The sequence below is a fragment of the Eptatretus burgeri genome, chromosome 10 (genome assembly GCF_056783735.1).
Source record: "Eptatretus burgeri isolate ZD-2024b chromosome 10, Ebu_testis_v1, whole genome shotgun sequence".
Classification (NCBI taxonomy): Eukaryota; Metazoa; Chordata; class Myxini; order Myxiniformes; family Myxinidae; genus Eptatretus; species Eptatretus burgeri.
In genome coordinates this window covers 14,916,343-14,943,524 of record NC_140970.1, presented here as the reverse complement: position 1 = coordinate 14,943,524, position 27,182 = coordinate 14,916,343, and the positions used below count along the sequence as shown (strand labels likewise).

Genomic DNA, 27,182 nt, shown 5'->3' with positions numbered 1-27,182 from the left:
TGAAAGAAAAGGCAAGATTTCAGAATGAGATGCAAGAAAGAGTAATGAAGGAAGAAAAGAAATGGCAGGAAGAACTAAAGGAATACGGGAAGAAAATGGACGAAATGAGGAGGGAAGCCTGGGAAAGTTGTGCGGAAAGGAGGGAAGAAGCATGCAAATTGAGGAACAAATTAGAAGAGAAAACTTCTGAGTTTCAGAAACACCAAAACAAAGAGACGGAACTACAAAACGAGCTGAGGACGTTAAGAGAGGAAATAAAGAGAACGGAGAATGAAATGTTAAGGAAGCACACTGTGCAAATCAAACAGTTAGAAGCCAAAGCAAGGTCGGCGGGTGAGGAGATGAGAAAGGAATTGGAAGAGAAAGCTTCTGAGTTCCAGAAATACCAAAACAAGGAGATGGAATTACAAAACGAGTTGAGGATGGTGAGAGAAGAAAGAACGACAGCAGAGAATGAAACGTTAAGGAACCACACTGTACAGATCGAACAGCTGGAAGCGAAGGCCAGATTAAAGAATGAGGAACAAGAAAGAGTACTGAAAGAACAAAGATTGAGACAGGAGAAGGAAGTCAGCCAACTAAAGCAAATAACGAGATTGCAGAATGAGATGCAGGAAAGAGTAATGAAGGAAGAACGAATGAAGCAGGAAGGAGAAATTAGGAGATTCAAGGACACAACGAGATTGGATTGGGAAGAACGAGAGGAACAATGGGATAGAAAACAAAAGGAACATGAACCCGAGGTTGACCAATTGAAAGAAAAGGTGAGGCTGGAGTGCGAGGAGATAGACAAAGAACAGCGAATGAAACACAAAAAGAAGATTAACCTAATGAAGCAAACCATGAAACTGGAGAAGGAAGGACAGGAGAGGAAACAAGGAAGAGTAGTGAGAGAACAGCGAATGAAACACAGGAAGGAAATGAGGCAATTGAAAGAAACAATGAGATTGGAAAATGAAGAGCAGGAGGAACAGTGGGAGAGAAAACAACAACTATACGAGTGTGAAATTGAACAACTAAAACGGAGAGGGACATTGGAGTCAACGGAGATTGAGGAGCTCCGGAGGGAGAACGAACAGCTAATGGGGCTCGGAGAGGAAGGACGACTCAGACGGGAAGGAAAAAGGAGCCAGAAAGAAACAGAAAAAATAGAGAAGAGACTGCACAAGAAGGACGGGGTTGGGGACGAGCACACACACATTGAGGTAGTGGAGGATAATGGGGGCGAGCTGGCAGAACATGTGGGGACCCAGTGCAAGCAGCTGGATAGCCTCCTTCGGGAACAGAGGGAGACGCTATTCTCCCTTGAAGCTGGTCACGACCAGGTGAGTTCGGTCGTGTTGAGCGAGTTTAAGGGGATGAGTGCTGTGGATGGGTGCACGAGCAGCTTGGGGGGTATGGAGGCCCCGGGAACCCTGGAGGTGACCCGATTCCCCAGTGTGATTGTCCCGGTGTGTGTGGTGCAAGGTGTGAGTGCGCCCCCGTGTGTGAGTGGTGTGATTGCGAGTGTACCGGGGTGCATGCTTCCCAGCACGCCACGAGTGAGTGAGCGGCCGAGTGTGAGAGGAACAGCGTGTGTAAGGGAGATGACGGTGGGCATGCGGGAGCACGCAGCTGCATCTCCAAGAGTGAGTGTAATGGTGAGGTGTGTTAGTCTCGTGACACGCGGGAGTTTGAGCGCGTGGAGGGAATGGAGACGGCGACAGATAAGGGACAAGGGCTGAGTTGCGGCCGGAGCTGTAATGGGGACCGCGCCGGGTTTGCCCAGCGGCGAGCGTGAGGTCCGTGCTGTGCAACGCACGAGGCCGCCATGTGCGCGCTTGCTGGAGTGAAACCCGGTCCGGAAATGCACGCGGTGGATTTGCCAATCCCACGGACGGACAAAGGTTAGGCAGGATACGGATTTGGACCGGACGGGTTCTCCACGCGGGCGTGTGTGTTAAGCTCCAATGGGCAGAGCACATGTGTTCGCGTGGGGAACCCCTCGAGACGCGGGGCTTGTGTGTTTTTATGCGCCGGGTGACGTCATGGCTGCGTGTATGGTTGGAATCTGGCAGGAGGGTGAATCCCTGCCGGATGGTACCGTCCAAGAGGGACGAGGGACGCGAACAGCTGCCATGACGTCATGCCAAAGGGGCGCGGCTGTGAATTGCCGCGCTGGTGCTGCGCGAGAAAAAAAAAACCAAGTCTCGCTTTCGGGTGAACAGGATTCCCGGGCATGGGGTGGAAGACCCCCCCTGCCTGGACACAGGATACGACTAGTTCAGGGGAAGGGTTAGTGTTAGCGAGACCGGCTTCATGGGGCAGGGGTAAGTCCTCATGGGCCCGTGGAATGGATTAGGTAGAGGGATTGCAGTTTAGATTTAGGATGGAAAAGGGGATATTTGGATTAGAGGACAGATACAGACTTTGGATGTGTAGAAGGGGACGTAGCTTATCTATGCAGGTTAAAAGGAAGTGCTGTATTTTAAGGGATGACGTGGGAGCACGAGTTAGTTAGGAGATGTACTCAGCAGGATGGCTGAGATTCAGCAGTGGGTTGTGAAGTGGAAGCATGTGCTTGGTGAGTGAGTGAGGCCAGCGGGTCTGTGTGAATGGAGCGAATGGGGAATGCATGGTGCGATGAATGATTGGGGGGAGGAGTGATTCCCGCCCAAGGGACCCTGGGGTCAGTGTAGAATGAGTTAGGGGGTTAGTCAAATTGACAAAATGGAGGTCGTTTTGCTGTTGGTGGGAGTGTAGGCTCAATACCTATTTGGAGGGGTGCAGGTGCCCTGTTGACGGGCTGGGAGCGTGGCTGTGAAAGGTGAGTATCGCTGAGTGGGTACCCTGGGCTAGTCGGCCGCGGTAGGCCAAGGGCCCATGGGGGGCCGGGATAGCCTAGTGGGCAAGGGTGCGCCGCATGATGCGGGGGCCCAGGGTGCCGTTAGCCATTTGGGTAGTGTTGTGGGCATGGGTGACCCTCGGAAAGGGGCCCGGGAAGCCAACCTGCCACGTGAGCATTTGAGGGGAGTTGCCATGGAGGGCACTCCCCGGTGTTTAGGGAGCTGGTAGGCTCGGAGGCAGTGTAGTGCCCGGGGATGCCATAGCTGGAGAATCGGCAGAGGGTTGTGCCTGCCAAGGGAGCCACGCGTCCCAGCCATGAGACCGTGTGAGGGCACGGGAGGAAAATGTGGGGCAAGGCCCAAAATTGTGAGGACACCAACACAGGTGACGGGAATATGGGTTCATAGAACCAGTTGCTTAAGCAAGAGGCACTTGTTGAAAGCCCCAGGGTAGTTTAAGAGATAATGGTTAGGGTTGATTAAGAGATGTACCCCTCAGCACCATCCATCCCTTCGCTCTCTTTGTGTCCCGCTGGACCCACTTTGGGTTAGATCGCTGAAGTCTGGGGAGGCCATCCTGAGGCTTCGTTGGGCCTCGACACAGGACGCTAGCTCTCCCCCATTCCCCTCTGGGAATGGAGCGTAGGGGTTTGGAGTAGGCTAGGAGATGGTAGGTTAGCCGAACAATGACGTTAAAGGGGGTTAGGGGACGAATTATAGTGGGGAAGAGTAAACAAAAAAAAAATTAAGTTGGGGCTAAATTGAGTTTTACAAATTAAGGGAGTGGGTATGGATAGTGACAGGCAAAGGCAATAGGTGGGAGGGAAATGGTTAGGTAGGTCCGAGCCCGCCTTTTGAGTGGCCAGCACCACCGCACTCCCTCCTCTAACCTGCACTGCACGGCGGGAGGCCGGCCAACTTCGTCTGCTGGCTGTTGTTTTGCTGCGAGGCCTGTACCGGCAGGATCGTCAGCAGCTGTGTTGCTTCAAGGCCTGTGCCGGTCGGATCATCTGCCGGCTGTGTTTGCCTGCAGTGGCCTTGTTCTGCCGGCTTTGTTTGCCTGCAATCACCTTTGCCATGCCATGCCTACTGCTCTCATCAATTTCCCCCCCCCCCGTTCTGTTTTGATTTGCCCCCCCCCACCCTGTTCATTACCATGTGCGCCAGTATCGTCGGGGAAGTTGCAAGGACTGTCCTGTTGGCAGTTACAACACGGGCCTGCAGTGGCGGCCCATGTGCCAGTTCAGCGTTGACTTTTGACTTTTTTTCTTCCTGCAGAGTCCATTGATCCTGGGCCATGTAAAATTTCATGTAAAATTTGTAAGGTTAAGTTGTTAAGATGTACTGTAAATATGAGTGCGCCCCCGGCATGTCTGTATTAGCGCCGGCAATTTTATTTAAGTCGTCCGTATGAGTGGGGGGACACGAATACCATGAATGTCGCACTCAGGGATCCGAAGGTAAAACGTACGAGGGGAGAACTACACATGATGGCACACAAGAATTTGACGACTCGGGACGAGTCTGTAAAAAGGGGAGGGGGTAGTGTTACGGTTGTGGAAATTCGCATTACACCAGAAAGGGTCCTCAGGTGAGATATATCTGCAAGTACATGTGGAGTTAGCCCAAACCCGTTGTATAGAAGAAATTTATGTGATCCATCCGGGCTGCGACGCTTTGAGTTAGCCATTTATCTTTTCTATCTTTTATTTCAAACAAACAGCATCTCAACAATCACGCCATCCCCACCACAGCGACAACCACACTACAACCACGCCACCTCCACCATCAACGCGACCACATCATCGCCACTCGCCATTCAATAGGCCCCGTGCGGTTACGATCTCCGCGGAGGAACAAACAAAAACCAACGATGCTCGGGGGCGTTTCCCACCTGTTTCGCCCGTTTAAATTCTCCGCGCTCGGTGTGGTGGAAGTGCGATCCGAGCCGGGGGTCAAAGGTGAGAAAAGGTGGGGGCCTCTTTTTGGGGGAATAATTCTCTGGCCCTGAGCCAAAAACTGACTTCCCCGGCCCCCACATGGGGCGGGGTGGAGGGAGAGCGAGAGGGCACGCCCCCCTTCGAGAGGCTTCTCCAAGAAGCTCGAAGGGAGGCGGGGCCGAAAACGGGGCGGAACTAAGGTCGGAGCCCTGCGCTACAAAAGGCGGACAGCACGGACCTTGAAAAAGTTGAGTTGGTTTTACGAGGCTTCCTGTCTCCTAAGAGTTGAGTTGGTTTTTCGAGGCTTCCTGTCTCCTAAGAGTTGAGTTGGTTTTTCGAGGCTTCACCTCTTCCAAGAGAGAAGTTGTCTTCGAGACTTCCTGTTTGCTTGTCTTGTCGGGGGAAGAGGCCCTGCGCTCGCGGCTTGGTGAGCGACCCATGAACGGAGTCACGGACGGGAGACGCGGCAGCGCCGGTTGTGAGGTGGACCTGCGCGTCTGGATGAGGAGTGCCGGAGAGGGTACGCCGGCCGCGAGAGAGGTCGGGGCCAGGCGCGACCACGCTGACGGTCGTGGGAGAGGGACTCATCGGCCACAAAAAGGGAAGTCGCGGCTTCTTTTCCTTTTCCTTTGCTCTTTGTGTAAATGCTTGTGGTGGCGCTGTCCGTCAAGTAGTATTGTTTTAAGTGTTGCAGTGTGTCGGTCTTAGTCGGTTGTAGCTCTGCATTTGCTTCTATTGTTTTAACTGTTTTATGTGCATTTTTCTTTTGCTGAATATACGTGCCTTGTGTGCCTTCTGTGTGAAATAAATGTGCATTGTGTGAACTTGTTCCCCGTTTCGCTGTGTCCTTTCCTTTGTTTGAATCTCCATCTTGCATCACGTAAGGGGTTCGTAGTGCATTTAAAACGCCTGGTAATTAATCGGAACCGTCAAGGCTGACGATAACACCACTCGGTTATCACTGTAGCACGGAACGGACTGCTTAAGCGGTTTGTGTCCGGAGTCGGCCTGTGGTGTGGTACGATCGCCCGGTCGACCACTCGCGCAGGTACTTAGGTAGGTCGAATTTGGCGAACAATCCTATCCTGCGCGGGTGGGCAATTGGCACGGTCATGGTGAGGTTAAACCCCCACCCGTGACTAGCTCCCAGCGTTGTTCCGAGAGGGTCACGATTGAATTGTCCATTCCAGTGGGCGAGGCGGCCGCCATTCGGGTCGAGCGGCCGATCGCACGCCGGCGGGCACGAATTCGCAGCTATATATATATATATATATATATATATATATATATATATATATATATATATATATATATATATATATATATATATATATATATATATATATATATATCTTCTTCTTCTTTCGGCTGCTCCCATTAGGGTCGCCACAGCGGATCATCCGTATGATCCGCATTGTGATTTGGCATATGTTTTACGCCGGATGCCCTTCCTGACGCAACCCTGGTCGCCTCTTACGACACAGGGATATGGTACACCTATTTTAACCGAGGTATACACCGGCCCAGTATACTGGTACTCATTTCGCCGACCTCGGAAGGATGACAGGCTGAGTCAACCCCCTGGTGTATTAATTCAGTGGCCCAACGGGGCTTGAACTCAGGACCTTTTGGATCCCAAGCCGCTGCCCGAACCACTGCGCCAACACCAGGCTCATATATATATATATATATATATATATATATATATATATATATATATATATATATATATATATATATATATATATATATATATATATATATATATATATATATATATATATATATATATATCTTTCCTTTTCTCACTTTTCTAAAGGCCCAGGAATTGATTTTTGCCCAAATGGGACATCTTAACCAAACCAAACCATAATGTAGCTGCATAAGAGCAAAAGGAAATAAAACTTGTATACAGGCAGGCAGATTATTGTATGCACATCATGGAACCATACAGTAATAAATGATTGTGGAATAAGTTAAAACAATTGCTATCAGGCTTCCAATTTCTAGTGGTAGATTCACAACAGATTCCACCTTAGAACTGGCAGTGTCTTCTTGTTCAACACAATGAGTATGTGAAGGTATTGTGACAAGATGAGCATTATCGGCATTGGCGTTCAAAGCATCTTGCAAGCAAGTAAATATACAACACCGTCTTGAAGGTTGCAATCACGGTGCCTTTTGATTTATCGAAAACATTGTGTTTAGTCTCCATCATTTCTTCCCATCTACTTTCTTTAGGGTTTCATTACTATATTTATCTCAAATTCCAATTCCTTGATCCATTCTCACTCGGAACGCCGATCGCATGTATGCCACGGTTGAGTAAGGGATGATCACTACATGTGACGACGACATTATCACACGAATATAGCAAAAATTACCAAAGGTGGCTGATTTATTTTTCTTCTTCTTGTACATGCGCCTTTGGCACTCAATTAACAAGGGAAATTTATTCTTGCTATTCTGGCAAACGCTGGCTGCATTTTTATTTGCCAGATGCACTTTTCTTTCCCTCATGGTAATTTGACAAAGAGCTTACATTCGCCAAGGAAGAATGAAGCAGCTGAAACAAAAAGGGCATTCAGCAGAGAGCATACCTCCACCAGGCTGATTATTTTACGTTTTCTATCCCACTGATAGGCCTAATCTGGATTCAGACTTGAATTAAAATTTAATCGGCTTGTTCTTGGCACCTAACCAACTCATCCAACAAGTTTCATCCTAATCCGTCCAAAACGTTTTAAGATACCGTGCTATATATCGTTTAAGGCCTGTCACTCATTGGAGAAAAAGCACTAAAAAAATTCTCGGATCCAGATCAGGATTTGGATCTTCATCAAAATCCAATCAATTTTTTCTTGGTACATACCCGACCTGTTCACCAGGTTTTGTCCGAATCCGTCTACACCTTTTTTGCGATATCCTGCTGTATGTCGTTTTTGGCCCTTTCTCTCAATGGTGAAAACAAGGACAAATGTGTCCAAGAGCAGCGTCCCAAAGGTTTTGTCGGCTAAAAAACAAACAAACAAACAAACAAACAAACAACAACAACTTCCGATATTTTGTCACGTGCCTTGATTAAGCCAATAGCGAGACCCGTCATAGTGTATTTACGTATTTACAAAATATCGTGTATTTACGAAATAAATAATGTATTTACGAAATTACAACACATTAAATGGAATAATCTTTAAATAGTAACGTGAACTTTTCGAAACTTTAAAGCAAATGTCCGAATATATTTAAAAGTTCATGATAGACGCTCTCAAAAGGCACCGTCAATGTGAGGATGTGTATATGTGCTTAGTATTTAAGGAGATCCGGATCGTGTATATAAAGGAGCCGAGTCCTAATATAAAGGTTTTGTCAGAACAAGAAGAAGAAAAACAACGCCAAGCTCTCCAGCTGTGAAGGACACCTAGAAATTCTCGGATCCAGATCTGGATTCGGATCTTCACCAAAATCTAATCTTTTCGGCCTTGTCACATACCCAAGCTCTCCACAAAATTTCTTCCAAATCTGTCCACAACGTTTTGAGATACCCTGTTCACAAACAAACAAACAGACAGACATAAAGGAGTTGAAAACAACCTCCATCCACCTTCAGTGGCAGAGGTAATTGTAGCTGCTTTTTAATTAGGATATTTTTATGGATTGTCAAATCAGGTCAGGTATGGGAGCATGTGCCAGAACAGCGCGTCGCTGCGTCCACTTTCCGCCGGTACTCCAGGGGCCTCCGTCTGGCCATCCCCCAGGCAGATGCCAGGCCCATCCCCATCTCCTTGAGATGATGGTCAACCTGCTGCAACCATGAGGCACGTGGTCGGCCCACTGGCCTCCTCCACTCATGAGACTCCCTCGCTGAGAGAATCTGGTGAGCAGGATCAGCGTCAGGAAAACGAGCCACATGTCCATACAGCCGCAGCTGACGCTCACGGACTATGCAGGTAACAAATCTCATCCGAGTCTCTCAGCAACCGCTCGTTGGACACAAAATCCGACCAGCGATAGCCAAGGATTCTCCGAAGAGACCTGGTACCAAAGGAATTAAGTCTCCGTCTCAGATCCTTGGTCAAAGTCCAAGTCTCGCACCCATAGAGCAAGACTGGAAGTACCAAGGACCTGAAGACTCGGACTTTCGTCCTCCCGCACAGGTACCGGCAGCGCCACACCCCATGATCCAGTGAATCCATGACTCCCCAGGCCCGACCCAGACGTCTATTGACCTCCGGCTCACAACCTGCGGAGACATGAATATCACTGCCAAGGTAAGTGAATCTATCCACGACCTCAACATCCTCACCACAAACAGACACAGACAGGACAGCAGCATCCAAGATGTCACCGAAAGCCTGGATCTTTGTTTTGACCCAAGAAATCCGTAATCCCAACGGCTCCGACTCCTCATTCAGCACCTCGAGGGCCCCCAAGAGGATGTCTAAAGTCTCCGCAAAGATGACTGCATCATCTGCAAAATCAAGGTCCGAGATCTTGACATTGCCAAACGATGCACCGCAACTTGATCTCTCCGACATCCTCCCAAAAATCCAGTCCATACAAGTGCTGAAAAGTGTGGGGGCAAGTACACATCCCTGACGAACTCCAGTAACAACTGGAAATAAGTCAGAGGCGGTACCACCACACTTCACAGCACTCCCAGTACCAGAGTAGAGTTCAGACATCAGATCGATCAGTTTCGGTGGCACCCCACGAAGACCAATAATCCTCCAGAGGACATCCCGATTCACTGAATCGAACGCTTTACAGAGATCAACATAGGCTGCAAGCGGCCCCTGCCGAAACTCTCGTCTGCGTTCAGTGAGGACACGAAGAGCAAGGATACGGTCAATCGTTGACCTCTTTGGTGTAAAGCCTGACTGCTCTGGACGCTGGTGCTCAAGCAGATGGTGGCGAACCCTATCAAGAATTATCCGAGCAAAGACCTTGCCCGGCACTGAGAGCAGCGTCACCCCTCGGTAGTTGTTGCAGTCTTGGCGATCACCCTTCCCTTTCCAGAGAGGGACAACAAGGCCCCTCTTCCAGTCAGTTGGGATGATGCCTGTGTTCCAGGCAGAGCACAAAACTGCATGCAACGACGCGAGTGCAGCATTTCCACCAGCCTTGAGAAGTTCAGCATGGATGCCACAGATCCCTGGAGCTTTGCCCCGTTTCAACTGGTTCACCGCAGCCCGTGTTTCCACAAGCGATGGTGGACCACAGTTGATTCGAGGGTCAGCAACAGGGATTGTAACACCCTTGACGTCCAACTCGACAGCTGGGGGATCAGCCTGGTACAACCGCTCAAAGTAACCGGCCCAGCGGGCCTTCACTTCAGACTCCTCTGTCAAGAGCCTACCACTCTCTGCTCGAACTGCAGTGCTCCGAGGGATGGGCTTGGATGAACGTAATGCGCGAATTCCCCTGTAAGCGGGACGAGAATCACCTGTCCACAGGTGATGCTCTACCCCCTCACAGATTCCTCGCACATAGGCCTCCTTGTCCACCCTCAGTGCACGTACAGTTTTACGCCTCAGCTCCCTGAACAGCTCAGCTCTGCCATTCAGCCTGGCCCTGCGACTCTGGTCAATGGTATCCAGTGTCCCTTGAGAGACAAAATTCTTCTTTGCCCTGCGGTGAACTCCAAGGCATCCACCGGCAACATCAAGGACGGTGGTCTTGAAGGTGCTCCACAACTCTTCAGGACCCCCCAAAGCACCCAGACCCCCAAGTGTCCACTCAGCCTGTTCGCAAACTCCTCAGCTACTCTCTCATCCCTGAGCTTGGCAACATCCAGCCTAGGCTGGGATGGTACCATTCTCCAGGATTTAAGGTGCAGCTTTAGAGTTGCTACAACAAGCCTGTGGTCAGTATTGAGGAACTGAGCACTCCGGTAGACCCTGCAGTTCTGGATCATCCTCCAACGACCGTCAATGAGGACATGGTCAATCTCCTTTGCCACACCGCCAGCGTTGGAATACCAAGTCCAGCGATGAGCTTGCGGGCGCTGAAACCATGAACCAGCCACCCTAAGTCCATGACTTCTTGCAAAGTCAAGGAACTTAGTGCTATTCTGGTTCATAGTTCCTGACCCATGGGGACCAACACACACCTCATAACCATCCCTATCAGTTCCAGTCGATGCATTGAAATCCCCCAAGACTAGAAGTGTATCTCGTCTGGGGCACTGATCAACCACAGACTCGAGTGTGGCGTAGAATGCATCCTTCACGGTAAGATCACTTCGCCTCAGTCGGAGCATAAATAGAGACCAGGGAAATGACACCTAAGGAGTGACGAATCCTTAATCTCATAATACGCTCGTTGACCGGTGTTACCTCAATTATCATTGGGGTCAGCTTATTGGCCACAGCTACAGCAACTCCTTGGGTATGGTAACCATCAGAGCGACCAGACCAATAGTAGGTGTAACCACCCACCATTATCTCGCCGCAATCCGGTCTCCGAACCTCAGAGAGAGCTGCAATCCCGATGTCCAAACGCTTGAGCTCAGATGATAACAGAGACAGGTGATCATCCTCTCTTAGGGATAGGACATTCCAGGCACCCACCCGAAGGGACCGCCTCAGGTTAACCCAAGGAGACCGCCGTCTGGTGGACGACACCTCAGCACCACTCCGACACACTCTCCCGCAATCTGATCCAGGGATGTTACCCCGTGGTTTCCCTCCTATCAAAGATTGGGGGTGCCCCGAAGGCTTTGCCCCAATCCCATCATCCGGTGAGCTGCCCTGCGAAGGGAAGCTGCACAGGAGGTACTCCCACGGAGTGGGTTTTCAGATTTTTTTGCGTTTTTGCGTTTTGCGGAATGAAGCGTTTTACGGTGGCTGGAGTGCAAATCCTGCCACCAACCTCCTAATAAGAAGTAACCCAACTGCAGGAGGACGTCCGCAGACACAGTTGGGCACTAGATATGGATGGCCGTTGGCTCACAAGGAGCTCCTCCGCCCTTTGACAGGTTTTGTTTTTAATCCTGCTGGGTGTCCATATCCAAACACCCTCCTCACCAGAAAACCTGGTGGGGGAGACGGTTTAGTCGCCGACAACCCGACCATGGAACAGGTTAGTACAGGTTTACATGGTACCTGTAGCAGGTCACAGATCGAACCTGACCTGACATGGAATGCCATTGTCAAATGCCAAAGTAAAATGGTAGATTGTAACAATAACAAATTTAAAGGACAGAGGAAAGCGTTTTGTTAGTGACACAAAACAAATCACTGGTGAAAAGATAAGTCTTGTCGAGAACTGACGACACAATCTGGCCACTGATGCATTTCTGTGGTATGTGAAGACCATTTTCAGTCAAGGTGCTTTCAAAAGAACAGTGTATCAACAAGATCTTCGGATTTGTACACAAATTTGATGCTAAAGCGGTCAATAAACAACATAATATGAAAAGATATGCATTTCCGAAAACTAGTTCGATGATTGTGAAAGGTTTGCTGCAGTTTTACAAGATCGTTCTGATGACAACGTATGGCAGTTCCTGAATTTTTGTTTCAAAACATGTATAGTTTGGGGTTGACAAGCTCATTTCTGTCGGGCTGCAGGACTTTGACGGGGTCACTGGCTCGGCATTGCATGGGGTTTTCGACGCTGTTGAATAAAAATGGACCTATTTTCCCCTAGAGTTTGTTTGTTATTTTTTTCGCAATTCTGGCCAAAAGCCCTTGGGAGAAAGGAGCCTTCTTTTATGGTGATTTTTAAAAAATCAATCACGTGTGGAGTTCACAGTGTGGGTGGACCAGATGGCTGTTCGGGCAGCACACATCTGTCTTTCAAATTGGCCAACAAATTTGTCAAGCATATGAGATTAATTGTCCCTATTGTTGGTTCTAAGATACACCATATATCCTTCACTACTAACTTTTTGAAATCATAATTTCATGTTTCATAGACAACAAAACAGATGGAAATAAAAATATTGATCAGTTGATCATTTCTCATTTTCTTTCAGATTAAATCGATGATCTTATGTCACTTTTGATTTCCCATAATCTGCGATTACAAAAAGGCTTCATTATGATGATATTTTTTTTAATCACGGATAACATTATTGTGTGGCTTATAAGCACGAACAAATTAATAAAATGGCTTATTTTTGATGTCATAAATCACATACAAAAATTGCCAATGTCCCAGGAACACTTTAGTGACTTCACTTTGGCTCACGAGCCAATTGCAATCCATTTCAGAAGGAAGCGTGCATTTTGAATCCAGCGAATGGCTCATCAACTTCTTTACATATAACGATTTTCTGATAACCAGTACATTTTCCAAAAAACAAATCATAAAACAATTCTGGATATGGGCTGTATGTAAACCGAAAGGCAGCACCAAAATATCCACATAATGACTTTTCCACTGAGTGTGATAGAGGAGAAGAAAAGACAAAAGCAGCAGGTATTCATGCCATCAGTGAGGAGGGAGAGAAAGAAGAAAGAGATAGATAAGCATTGTAAAATCAAAAAGAAGATCAGCAAATTAAGTGAGAATAAGGTGCATAGAAATAATTAAACTGAGAATAAACATGAAGTAAAGTTGGTACCTTCTTAATGTAATGTGAGGACATCAAGAAACGTTGGAAAGAATACTGTGAGCAACTGTATGAGATAAAGGAAACATATAATAAAATTAGAGTATTATAATGAACGAGTCACTATTCTCAGAAGTGGAAATGCAATAAAGACATTGGAGTATCGGAAAGCACTAGCAGCGGATGAGCTATCAGCTTAACTAGTAAAGTCAACTGAGGAAGAAGGTGTGGAGATAATGACAGACTCTATAACCAAATCTAGCAGAGCAAAGATTGGCTGAGTACCTAGAGAAGAACAATCTTCATTTATATAGTGTTTAAATAGGGTGCAAGATGGAGTGCCCAAAGCAAACACGGTCATGCATTTTATATCACATGCAAGTACAATTCTACTTGACATGGTGCGAGAAAAGATACATTTATTCCTGAAAGATGCCAAGACACCAGGGATGTTACCGAATGGAGAGTGGAACTATAAACCAGATTGCTTATATGACATGGATTGTTGAAAAAGTGAGAGAACTGAATAAGAATTTGTGTTTGTGCTTCATTTATTATATAATGGCAGTTGATTTTAACTGTGGTCAACAATGGAGTATATGGGATTTCCGGCACTCATAATCATTGCGATGCACAGTCAATGCAACAACCAGAAACCCACATTTCACACTGAAGATGATGACAGTGAGTGGGTCGGCATATCGGTCAAGGTATTTGGCAGGGATACGTCCTATCCACTCAGCTATTCAACATTTATGCTGAAACTCTCGTGCATAACACATTTAGAGGGTGAACAAGGGAGATGCATTGGTGGATAAATGATCAACAACTTTTGCTATGCACCCATGAATACTACATTGCAAATCCAATACTTCAAGAGATCCAAAACCTGATTGAAAGAGTATGAATTGCTTGTGAAAAAGTACAATTATTTTCATTGTTGACAACATAATGATCATGGTGGTGGATGACAACCAAACATTAGAGCAAATAGAAAGCTTTTAAACACAATAGAGGTTCAACTTTCTTGGATGCTTTCTGATGAACGAAGGTCGAGTAGGAAAAGAGATAGGGATGGCAAGATGAGCTGTGGCATTATTAAACACCATTTGAAAAGATCATGGCATATAAAAATAAACAAGGATCTGTTTATGGCATGCTTAGTCTTCTGAAATGAAATGCACATACTTCAGTCTTCATCGGTTAATAGGCCACAAAAGAAAAATATCAATGCATATGGAACATATGGTACTGGATAGGTATCTGCTGTGTGTATCTCATGGAATGAAAAAAAAATAACAAAGTTATGTGTTGAGGATGCTAGCGAACTCAGACAGTTTATTAAACATAATCACCTGCAGAAGGCTGGGATATTTTTTGATCTGGAGAAAAACAAGGTAGTAATTAAGTAATAAACATTATTCAGGGAATGGTTGGAGGTCTTTTCACCTGGTAATGAATTAAATTGAAATTTCACTGACAATTACTGATGTATATATCCAGCATGTGATTTATGCACATTATTATGCACAGAGATTATGTACAAGATCTCCTGGTGAAACTTGGAACAATGTGAAGATAGGGATATATATATATATATATATATATATATATATATATATATATATATATATATATATATATATATATATATATATATATATATATATATATATATATATATATATATATATATATATATATATATATCTTCTTCTTCTTCTTCTTTCGGCTGCTCCCGTTAGGGGTCGCCACAGCGGATCATCCGTATGATCCACATAGTGATTTGGCAGATGTTTTACGCCGGATGCCCTTCCTGACGCAAACCTGGTCACCTCTTACGACACAGGGATATGGTACACCTATTTTAACCGGGGTATACACCGGCCCAGTATACTGGTACTCATTTTGCCGACTTCGGAAGGTCAACTTTGAGGAAGCATCTTTATGACCCAATCTTTTCACCCAATTTCACCCAATCTTCACCCAAGATTCACCCAATCTTTATGACATGAGCGCCATTTGTCTGTGTGTTTGTGTCACCATTTTTCTCAGAGAACTGACCAGATCTTCGTCAAACTTTCATATGTTCATTAATGAGTCCCTGGGAGTGTTTTAAGCAAAAACATTTTTGAAAATTCTGAAAAAAAAAGTTAGATTTTTATTTTATTTTAATTTTTTTTCTTTTAAATCTCTATGGTGCCTTCGCCTTTGTAGCTATATGAAAGGCGATTTTAAATTATCCCTGACCCCATCCTTTAGAAGGTCAAGGGAAGTGTTTTAGGAGCCCACATAAAAAAAAAAACTTCAAAATGATAACAGGAATCGGCCAACACCAGGCAATGCCGCATACCCCTTGCGAGTCTATGATAAAAAATGTGTTATCCGTGGCATATGGTCAACCATACCCTATGAGTTTCACAAGAAAGTGAGATGATACCTCGCTCGTAAAAACGAGGTATCCTTGCATTCTGGTTGCCTGCTATGGTGGAACAGGGTTATTGGAACAACAGGGTACCCCCCAAAGGTTGAAAAAGGTGTGTTTTGAACTACATGGATCACATCCAGGTATTGTGACCATTAAGCAATTGCCAGGAGCCATATTTGGTGGCCGGGTATATATGAAAACCTATAGAGCAAGGTTTATCGCTGCTCAATGAGTTAGGCTGCCAACCGAAACTCATCTGATGCACCGCCTCACATGTCGTCCTGGCCTTCTAAACCATGGTCTCGACTTCACATAGATTATGCTCGACCATTCCTAGTGAAGAGTTTTTTTTGGTTGTAAACGATGCTCATTCAAGGTGATTTGAATGTTTTGCCTTATCATCCTGTACTGGTGACATCACAGTTGAAAGTTTATGTGCCATATTTGCTAATCGGGGTATATCTGATTGTGAGGTTAGTGATAATGGTTTATGCTTCACCAGTGCTGTGTTTCAGGATTTCTTGAAACAGAATCGAAATGGCATTAAGCACTATTGCAGTGTAAACACCTTTATACTCACATGTAATGGGTCAGCCTGAGAGAGAGAGCTGTGCAGGTGTTCAAGAGAACTCTAAAAAGGTGAATGATGGTTCTTCTCTGCAGACCAGGTTGCCACTTGTGTTATTTACATATAATACACGCCTGCACACAAACCACTGGACGCACACCCATTGAAATGATGTTCATTTGAATGCCAAGGCCACACTTAGCCCTGATCCATCCTAATGATTCGACTTTGAGTCCAGAGTTACTGACCACAAGTTTAAACAGAAGTGGGACCATGGCAGGACCTCAGTTCATGTCAACAACATGTTCAATCCTGTTTTTGTGATGAATTCTGACCGAGGATAAAAATGGCTCACTGGTTATGTAATTGATCGAATTAGCAACTCTGTATTTGTTGTGGAACTGTGCAATGGACATACAGTACTTAAACATACTGACCAATTCCGTCTTTGCCCTAAGGCATTGTGAGCCCAGTCCTCCAACCCATGTTCAGCCCGTTGAAGATGAACCCTGGTCTGACTTCGGTGTTGTCTCACTTTTTCAGCCCTTCCTCTTGCGGATATGTCAAAAGCCATAATGGAGCCAGCCAGTTTGTGATCGAACAAGTGCTGTAATTATATGTGGTACTAAATGTGAGGATGGTGGTGGACTTCCTGGATATGGCTGGTGTGGACAACACAACACCATACATCCTGCTTTTAGCCCACATGTATGTAATATAATGCTGTTATATCATGGGTAATAATAATAGAATGCATTATGAATGCTATTATTTGCTGCCAATTATATAATAGCAACACTTGGCACACAAAGCCTGGTGTTGGCGCAGTGGTTAGGGCAGCGGCTTGGGATCCAAAAGGTCCTGAGTTCAAGCCCCGTTGAGCCACGGAATTAATACACCAGGGGGTTGACTCAGCCTGTCATCCTTCCGAGGTCGTAAGGTACAGTACTCAAATGAGTCTTTATGCATGAATGATGTATCCCATTCTCTGTTCGATTTGTCTCACCATTAGATTTTGTGGACTGTACATGGATTGTTTATAACATATATTAGGGCCGCATATGTAATTTCTCCCAGGCATGGCTTCAAGTGTGGCATGTGATGTTTCCCCTGCAGAAATCAGTTGTAAATGAATTTCTACTCACGCATGGTCAATCTGGTGGCGAGACAAATGCAGGCATTCCCTTGGTCCCAGATACACTCTGTGAATGTAACGCTACATAGACTCCATGAACGTAGCAAAACAGAAGAACTGTTCCCGAAGATTCAGCAGCAGCAAAAGTTCCCCGACTCTGCGCTGGAGACTTTGGTAAGAAGGAGAGGAGAAGATTGGGACCATACTCTGTGCAGAGCGTTGGTGCTGCTTAAGCAGTCTCCTTGGTTATTGGGCACAATCCTGGACGGGTCTCCACTCCGACACAGTATACCAGCATGCTGGCACTCATTTTGCCAACCACGGAAGGATGACAGGTTGAGTTAACCACACCTGGTATTAATTCAACAGCTTAGCAGGATTTGAAGTCAGGACCCTAGGATCCAAAGCCCACCACCCTAACGATTAAGCCAACACCTGGCATAGAAGACATGTCACAAAATGTTGTTTCAGTGGAAGAAAAACAAATGCCCTGGGCTGCCATGAGCAGTAAAAAAGAGCAAATATTCCACACAGTAAAGTGATCCAAAAAGACTGACATACCCGTTAGTGGAAGAAAATACACAATAAATAGAAAAGTTTGTTCGGTCCATGCAAGTAATTAGTGGCTAATGAGGTAGAACTCCACTGATAGTCCCTGGGGAGGGACAAACAGTCAAGAACTGGTAGTTGGTTAACGTCATGGTTCATGTCTTGTAGCTAAAGAAATCTCGTGAGAGTCTCGGATGAATCCTCCGATTCAAAATCGTGCGAGCATCATGGAAAAGTACATGGAGCTCATTGGTTGTTCTTGGTTTTAAACCATGCCCAGTTATCTGAACGAATGTAGAAGTTATGGATGTAAAAATAGAAGCCATTACATTAACCCCCTTCTATTCTAGATTTCTGGAGAATAATGAAAACGACGATCGATAATACTGTACAAGTTGTGCATGATGAAATAATTAACCTGCGATGAAAAATAAGCACTAATCATGTCGATCAATCCTTGGAGCTGTTAAAAGAACTTGCACAAATTTCTCTGGTCAGTGTACATGTCTGGCAAGCCTAGTTTTTCTGACTTCTGTAGGTGTCGGTTAAGTCAGGGGAGTAGATGCAGATGCAGGAATATGGCTTTTCTCCAGCTGATTGTACAATTGGCTCAGTTAGATAATCACCCTCGAGGTTGGTTTTTTTTTTTCAGCTGATCAATGCTGACAAATTCCAGTTTGCCCTGCATGTCAATACTGAAATACTTTGGAATACACTCTCAAAGGTCCTGAATCGGGTGGTTGCAGTGGTTTGCATACCACAACACAACGAACAAAGATGTGTGTATGGTTAATAAGTCCTCTTGGAACTTGAATTATGGTTCATTGTGATTGTGTCGAAGCTGGTGAGGTACCGGACATGCGCCCTTGCAGTCGATGTGCAAAACTGGATCGATCCAGTGATGTAGTCGGGCGACTAGGTGCAACCATTTGTCCTGGTGGTTTAGGAGAGCTACCACAAATAAGTTCCGCTGATGTACATCCGAAATCATCCTTCATGGTAGTGGCGTACCAAGGGGGGTGCGGGGAGGGCAGTCCACCCTGGGTGAAGTGACAGCCAAGGGAAGGTGAGTGGGTGGTGCCAATGGGTGAGGTGAAATGCCAGTTTGATGATATAAAGATGGTTTTAGTTGCAAGTGACATTATAATATTATTATTTACTTCATAAAAAGACAGTAAGTCAGCAATAAAGTTAATTTAGTTGTGACACTTACCAAAGTAATCTTGAGTCGAAGTGCCCGAACGAGAAGGGTGCATGTAAGATGATTGCTTTATTGTCAGGTCATAGCTGATCTCGCGTGCTCTCGCAAGATCTCACACAATCCCATTTGAGTTGGAAGAGCATATGGTAATTCACAAAACACAGAACCGAACATAAACACGGAGCAGGAACACAGCATTATATTACAGAGCTGGAGGTGCTGGAAGTGGTGGTCAATGGGGGGACGTAGGAGGGGGAAGGAGGAGGCAGAGCTGATGATGTGCTTGACATGGGTTTGTCAGTGGATGAAACAGATCATGATGGCTTGAAGTAGCTGCTGAGAGTAAACTGTTGACAGTTTTTTTAATTTCTCCTCAAGAGTCCTCATATAAAACAGGATGTACCACTGACTTTTAGCTTTCTATTTGTACCACCGACTCAGGCCTGATTTAGCCTTCAAAGCTGCCTTCAATTGTCAATGGAAACGTTCAACTATGCCATTGGATGCTGGGTGGTAAGCAGTGGTACGAGTACGAATGCATCCCAACAGGCTCGTCAACTCGGTGAGCAGGTGGGATTCAAATTGCTGACCCCTGTCTGTAGTGATGTTAGATGGTGTGCCATACTTGGTGTATTATCCAATGGTGTATTAATGCTCTAGCGACTGTCTCTGCTGTAATGTCCTTTGTAGGAATAGCGTCAGGTCACCTTGTATAACGATCAATACAGTTAAGCATGTCACTGTGCCCACCTGATGAAATGGAAGTGGTGGTCCTATGAGATTGATGTGAATGTGCTTGAATCTCGCATCTGGTGTTGCAAAGTTACCTAAAGAAGACTTGACATGGTGATGGGCCTGAGCTTTCTGACATGTAATGAAAATTCTTGCCAACTCATGAGTATCCTTGTTAATAAGTTTTGAGTGCATCTGATGCCAGGGTGCACCAAACAGTGAAGTGCATTGAGGATTCCATGACAGTGCTTTTTAGGCACAAAGGTCCTTCATGGCTTTTTGAGACATAACACCGGATGTATCCATCTGAAACAGGGAGTGGTACTTGCCGAAATGACAGTGAAGAAGATGAATATTGTATCTCACAGAGCTCCTCATCATTCTCCTGATCAGCTGCTATCTGGCTGTAATCAATGGAGGAAGAAGTGTGAAGCACATGGATCTACAAACGTGAGAGTGAATCAGCTACCACATTATCAAGTCCCTTCACCTGCCTGATGTCTGTCATGAACTGGGATATGCAGTCGAGATGATGAATCTCCGTTGGGGAATGATGACCTGGCTTTGAGTGCAAGTCATGCACCAAAGGTTTGTGGTCACTGTGGATGATGAAAGCTCTTCCTTCCAGTAAATGCCTGAAGAGCTTTACGCTGAGATACATGGCTAATAACTTTTGACTGAAGGTACTGTAGTGAGTCTCAGCCAGCTGCTGAGAAGAATGAGAGTGGCTGCCATTACCTTCGACCAGCTATTTGAGTGTGCCACCAACAGTCATGCATCCATTATAATGCCTAACAGAGCGTCTGACTTGGGATGAACAAGGAGCGCAGCCTCAGCCCAATTTAACTTTCACCTTTTCAAAGGCTGAAAGCTCTCGCTCACCAATGGTGATCACCTGGATTTTCCTCTTTTAATCCCTGAGCATGTCGATGAGGGGTTGAAGTGTGTCAGTGCATTTGGGAATGAAACGGTGGTGGAAGTTTACCAGACCTAGAGATTCTGTCATAGTGTGGAGTGATGTCAGTGCTGGGAAGTCACGGATGCTCTTCACCTTGTCTGGTAGCGGACATATTCCATGCTCATCCACAACATGGCCTGCCTCGGAAAGTGAGTGTAGATACTCCCCACTGACACTTCGCGAGGTTAATCACCACACTATACTTAGCCAATGAGTCAAAGAGCTGTGGCAGGTGTGATTCATGTTCATCTTATGTAGAGCTAGCTCCAAAGGGTCATCGAGATAGGCGTAGTCAAAAGGCAATCATCGTATGATATTGTCTCTAAAATGTTGAAATGTCTGAGCTGCGTTATGTAGACCAAATGGCACACAAACAAATTCAAAGAGTCCAATCTGAATGTACACTCTAACCAGATCTACCTTCGAGAAAACTTGAGCACCTTGTAGAGAAGTCTTTTAAGGTGTGCCACCAGATAGCGATCAGGCACAGTGGACTTTTTGAGCACCCGATAATCTCCACAAGCCTGTGAGTCTTGCGGTGTCTTCTTCGGGACCATGTGTGAGAGTGAGGACCAGTTACTGCAGCATGGACGGATGACACCGAGCTCAAGCATATGATCGAACTTTGTCTTGGAGATAGACTGATGTTCAGGTGCTAGGTGGTGAGGTCTCACTGCTGCATGTGGGCTTCGAGTCTATTGTGATGTGTGATGGAGTGTTTGACTGCTGCATCACTATACCCTGGTCAAGTTATGCTGGGGTATTCATGAAGGAGGTCGCTAAATCATGAGATGTTGATACTCTTCACATACATCAGAGTGATGGTGGATACTTGTGAACCCATCCCTTACACAGTAAGGTTGGTCATGGTGTCAAAAAGCTGATGATGTTTGACATCCACTAACAAGCCAAACTGATTGAGAAAGTCAGCCCCGATGATGGGTGTGGGCAGCTCAGCAACAATGAATACCCGGCGAAAAACTCGACGAAGTGCCAGATCATGTGTCAAAGATCTCTCTCCAGAGGTGGTGATAAGTGAGTGGTTAACAACTTGAAGTTGGGGTGCAGTGTTGTGAGACCAAGTCTTGTTTTCGGTTGTGCATGGCAACACGCTCATTTTGACTCCGGTATCAACCAGGAAACATGTGGCTGTGTTTTTGTCAGTGATTTAGAAAAGGTGACTCTCACGGTGACTGGCAGAGTTTGCTGTCCATAGCTTCTGGTCATGCCCTTTCCCTGTACGGTGGAAGTGGGCTTCTTGAATGAACATGGTGGCACACACTTCTGGGCTGCCATACCATAATGCCAATGGTACCAACATTCTGCACTTTCATGCTCGTAGCGAGGTTGACAATTACTCTGGCTCCGGCCACGCTGTTTACTTTAGGCCCGTTCACAAGAAAACTCATACTCACTGTAGGTGACAAGTGAGTACCTGCAGTTGTGCCATGAGCTGTTTGACGGTTGACTGCAAATCCTGGATAACTGAATGATCCATCTTGCACCAAGTGGCTAGCGTGTAGCAGCAGCGATGGAGGGTGTGAGTGCTACCACCCCCACAATCTTATCAACGATCTCAGCAAGCTGCTTGATGGTCACAGCTTCATTGGTAGAAGCCAGGATAAGTTGACTTTTCCTGGGAAACCTTGTACCAGAAATCCCCTGATAAACCAGTGCTCAAGCATATTTACATTTTATAAAATGCAAGGCAAAATTACGCAGCCATAGGCATAATGGCCTCCTTCTGTGTTAAAGTTGCTTTTGAGGGAACTCGTATCTGTTTACCTTCGCATTCTGCGAAAGGTGATGTTTTGATCGCTGTGTATTCATTACCTTCACATTCTGCGAAAGGTTATGTATTGGTCGCTGTGTATTTATTTATTTATTTATTTGTGAATATGTGTGTGTATGTGTGTTTGTTTGTTATTCGCATAACTCAGAAAGTATTAAACCAAATCGCTTGAAATTTGGTGGGATGATGGGTTATTATCCAAGGAACATATAATTAGATTTTGGGAGCGATCGGGTCAAAGGTCAAGGTCAAGGTCACGGAAAGGTCAAGTTCGTATTTTTACCATAGCGCGGTCAATTTTGATCTAATTGGCATGCAACCGATGCCAAAATGTTCAGAATTCATTGCCCAATCTTGTGATGGGCGACATGACACAATTACGTCATTACACTTGTTTTTAAGAGAAAATGTCCCAAATCCTGGCATTATAATCAGTACCAAAATATATGTTTGTGGGAGATGCCAATGATTATTTATTTGTTTGTTATTTGCATAACTTAAAAAGTATTAAATCGAATTGCATGAAATTTGGTGGGATGATTGGTTATTAGCCAAGGACTATTTGATTAGATTTTGGGATCAATCGGGTCAAAGGTCAAGGTCATGAAAAGGTCAAAATCGTCTTTTTACCATATCGCGGTCAATTTTTATCCAATTTGCATGAAACTAATGCCAAAATGTTCAGAATTCAATGCCCAATCTTGTGATATGCAACTTGACACAATGATGTAATTGCCTTTACTCGCGTTTGGGGGTCAAAGGTCAGGGGGGTCACGACCTTGCAGATGTGCGTATTTTTATCATAATGCAGTCAATTCTTATCCGATTCGTATGAAATCAGCACCAAAATGCTCCTTGTTCTGTTTCCCACACTCTTATACCAAGAACAAAACAGTAGCGGCGGCGAAGGTATATGCTCTCTACGAGTGCCCATTCTAGTTATTTATTTATTGATTGATTTAACGTGGAAGGAAAACTTGAAAAAAGTAATTATTGGAGGGAGGATTGAAATTAAGATGGAAGAGGTTGGAAAAATATGAGAGGAGTAAGAGAATGAAAGAAAGCTAGGGAAGAGATAATAATAAGGGGAGGTATAGCAACATGTATGGAGCATATGGAGGGGGGAGTTGAGATCAAAATTTGCCATAATTCATTGCACATGTAACTGAAATGGCACTCGTAGAGTGCATTGTCTCGCCTTGCGTTCCTTCTGAACAAAAATACCATCGTTAACTGAACATGCTACTTTTATGGACCACTGATATTATGGCACATATAATATACCCGTATCATCCATGCAGCCGATTATGTCACAGTTTCTTGGCATGGGTTATGAACGTCATAAATTTAATTCTTCACTCACATTTGGTAAAAGATTAGATACATAAAGTTTCAGATTTTTTTGGGGGGATAAAGATTTCAATTAAACCAATTATGACTGGAATGTCACTTCACGGATGATATCATTGTTATCATCCTTCATACCCCAGGGGAAGTTGATGACATATGCCAAGTTTTTTATTTTTCTCATTGTGCGGTTTCAGAGAAAATGATGCCTGATTTTTTTTCCTTTGATCCAATATGGCTGCCATACCATGTGACCAATGACGTCATAAATTTAATTATTCACTCACATCAGGTCATAGATCAGATTTATGAAGTTTCAGATTTTTGGATAGGGATTTCAATTCAATCAATTATGGGTGTTATACCACTTCACCGATGACATCATTGTTAGTCACCCAATACACCCTATGGGGAGTTGATGTATGCCAAGTTTGACTTTTTTTTGTTGAGCTGTTTTGGAGAAAATGATGTCCAAATTTTTCCCTTTAATCCAATATGGCTGCCGTACCACGTGACATATGACATCAGAGTTAGCAAAAAATATTCTCTGAGACCGTGAGGAATCCGTCCTATGTTTAAAGTTTTGCATCAATCAGACAAGCCGTTGCAGAGAAAACCATTTTAAGGAAAAATATATAGACGCGGACAGACATACAGACAGACACACAGAAAGGGGCATTGCAATAGTCTCGCATCCCCTTTGGGGCAAGACTATTAAATAGGTACGTAATACATAAACATCACAAATTTGAGAAATTATTTAATTTTGCCATCAAAACGTATGCCAACATCATCAGCAGAATGTTTATTTATTTATTTATCTTTTTGCTGCGAGTCACTCACATTGATATTTGGAATTTTTTTATTTTTTCTAAAAAGAGCACAGAACTGCACAGTCGGATAGGTGCATCGAGCGATCACAGAGCAATTGTGTGATCACCTGACTTCCCCTTCTTTTCTCCCCAACCAACAGTCTCCCACCTTCCTTACACCCTCCCTTAAAATCCGGTCCGCTCAACTGACGGATGCAGTAGAGGTCAGGAGAATCAGAAATGAAATCCTTTCCAGGAAATTGCATTTATAAATAGAGCTCGAAGATGAGACGACATTTTAACAAATGTCGATCACTTCCTTTTATCTTTCACTTCATCCAATTTCAACGAAGTCGACATTTTCTCAGTTTGATGAAATCTTGCCTTGGGCAAGATTCCACATCAAAAAGGAAAACCTCTGTGCTCACCTGTCATGAAATGCTTGTTTACAAAGGCAAGGCATCCCAAGTCACAGCAAAGGTGCACACAAGCGACTCAGCCACTTTTGTAGGCAGTCAAGTCCCGTGGAAGAGCGAGAACACTGGACGGATCAGGATGCAACTGAACAAAAGGAATAGTAGAGAGAAGGGGGGGAACTTAAACAGCAGGGTTGAAGGACCACATCGAGGGAGACTTTGAGAAATAGTGGGTTTGGGAGGAATAGAGGTAGGGTGGGATGCATGGGGTGGAAAAGATAGGTACAGAAGGAAACTCTCAGGAAGGAAAAACTGGAAATTTGGAAGGAAAAGGGATTGGTGGTGGGTGCACGGCATTACTACACTACTGCATTAGCAAAGGCACATACACGGCATTGCCGGGAAACGCCGGGTCCAACCCTCCCTCCAGAATCACACCCCACCCCTTCCCTCCCTCCTCTCACCCTTTTCCCTCTGTCATCCCACCCCTCCTCTGCCTCCACCCTCCCTCCTCCCACCTTCTTCCACCGCACCCCTCCCTTCCTCCTCCCACCCCTTCTCCTGCCTTCTCCAACACCACCCCCTCCCTTCGGACTCCCACCTCTTCCCTGCAACAGGTAAGACATTAGAGAGCAGAGTACCCATTGGGTGGGTCGAGTTTGTACATTACTTGTTGAAAAAAGTATAGTCTGTATTTTGCAATAAATATTTTGCAACTACACGGAGATGTTTGTGTGGTGTGTGCTTAAAAAGGTTCTGGATGGTCTAAACTCTAAAGGGTACGTTACAATAGTTGTTGGTGTATAAGGGGTCGAAAGGATCAAATCTCTCAAGAATATTAAAATGGTTTCAAAAAGTCCAAGTGGTCGAAAGCTCAATATGGTCAAGGGTCCAAGCTGTCAAATCTGTCTGGAGGGTGAAAGGGGCATTAAGGGTCTTATGGGTTTTTGGAGTCTTAGAAATCGAAAAGGTCTAAATGGTCTTTGAGGTCATAAAGGGTCTTTAGGGGTCTTGGTGTCTAAATGGTCTTTGGGGTCTTTAGGGTCTAGGGGGTCTTTGAGATCGAAATGGTCTTTAGGTCTTTGGGATCTAAAGGGTATTTGGGTTCTTTATGGGTCTTAAAGGGTGTTTGCGGTGTTAGGGGTCTTAGGGGTCTCAAGGGTCAGTGGTCTCAAAGCGTCTTCAGGGTCTTCGAGGTCTTTTGGTTCTTTGTGGTCTTATGGGTCCTCAGGGTCTTAAAAGTCTAAGGGGTCTTCAAAGGTCTTAGGGATCTTTAGGGTCATAAAAGGTCTTGGGATCTAAATGGTCTTTGGAGGTCTTAAAGGTCTAAATGGTCTTTGGGGTCTTTGAAGTCTAAAGAGTCTTCGGGGTCAAAAGGGTATTTGAGGTATTCGCGGTCTTACAGGTCTTTGATGTCTAAATGGCCTTTGGGGTCTAAAGTGTATTTGGGTTCTTAATGGATCTTAAAGGGTGTTTGGTGTCTTCAGGGTGTTAAGGGTCTTGGGGTCTCAAGGGTCGGAGGTCTCCAAGGGTCTTCGAGGTCTTAAAGGGTCTTCGAGGTCTTTTGGGTCTTACGGGTCCTCAGGGTCTTAAAGGTCTGAGGGGTCTTAAAAGGTCTTAGCGATCATTGGGGTCTTTCGGGTTGTCATGTAAAGCAGTTCCTGTGGCTCGATCTGGATCGCGTTGATCTCGTGACACCTGGAATGCTGCTTCTGTTTGGAAATAAAAGCCAGTATCTTACATGGTGTCAGAAGTTAACGGACCTGCTGCTTTTTAACAAACGACCACCCATAAGCCAGTATCTTTCAAGGGTCTTCGGGATAAAGGGTCTTCGGGGTCTTTAACCCAATAGCATGCAAAGGCAGGGTCCAATGGGCTACGCCGATTTATTTTTTACTGTGCTATAACTTTTCCATTTC

General features: G+C 45.3%; 1 long non-coding RNA gene across 1 annotated transcript in view; it reads right to left on the bottom strand.

The window, feature by feature from the left end:
- LOC147017969 (uncharacterized) overlaps positions 1 to 25,618 on the bottom strand; it is a 69,093-nt gene extending 43,475 nt beyond the window's left edge. Inside the window, exon 1 of the long non-coding RNA XR_015062212.1 lies at positions 25,276 to 25,618. This is a non-coding gene — a long non-coding RNA (uncharacterized LOC147017969). The remainder of the gene's footprint in view (positions 1 to 25,275) is intronic.
- Between the last annotated feature and the right edge of the window lie 1,564 nt (positions 25,619 to 27,182).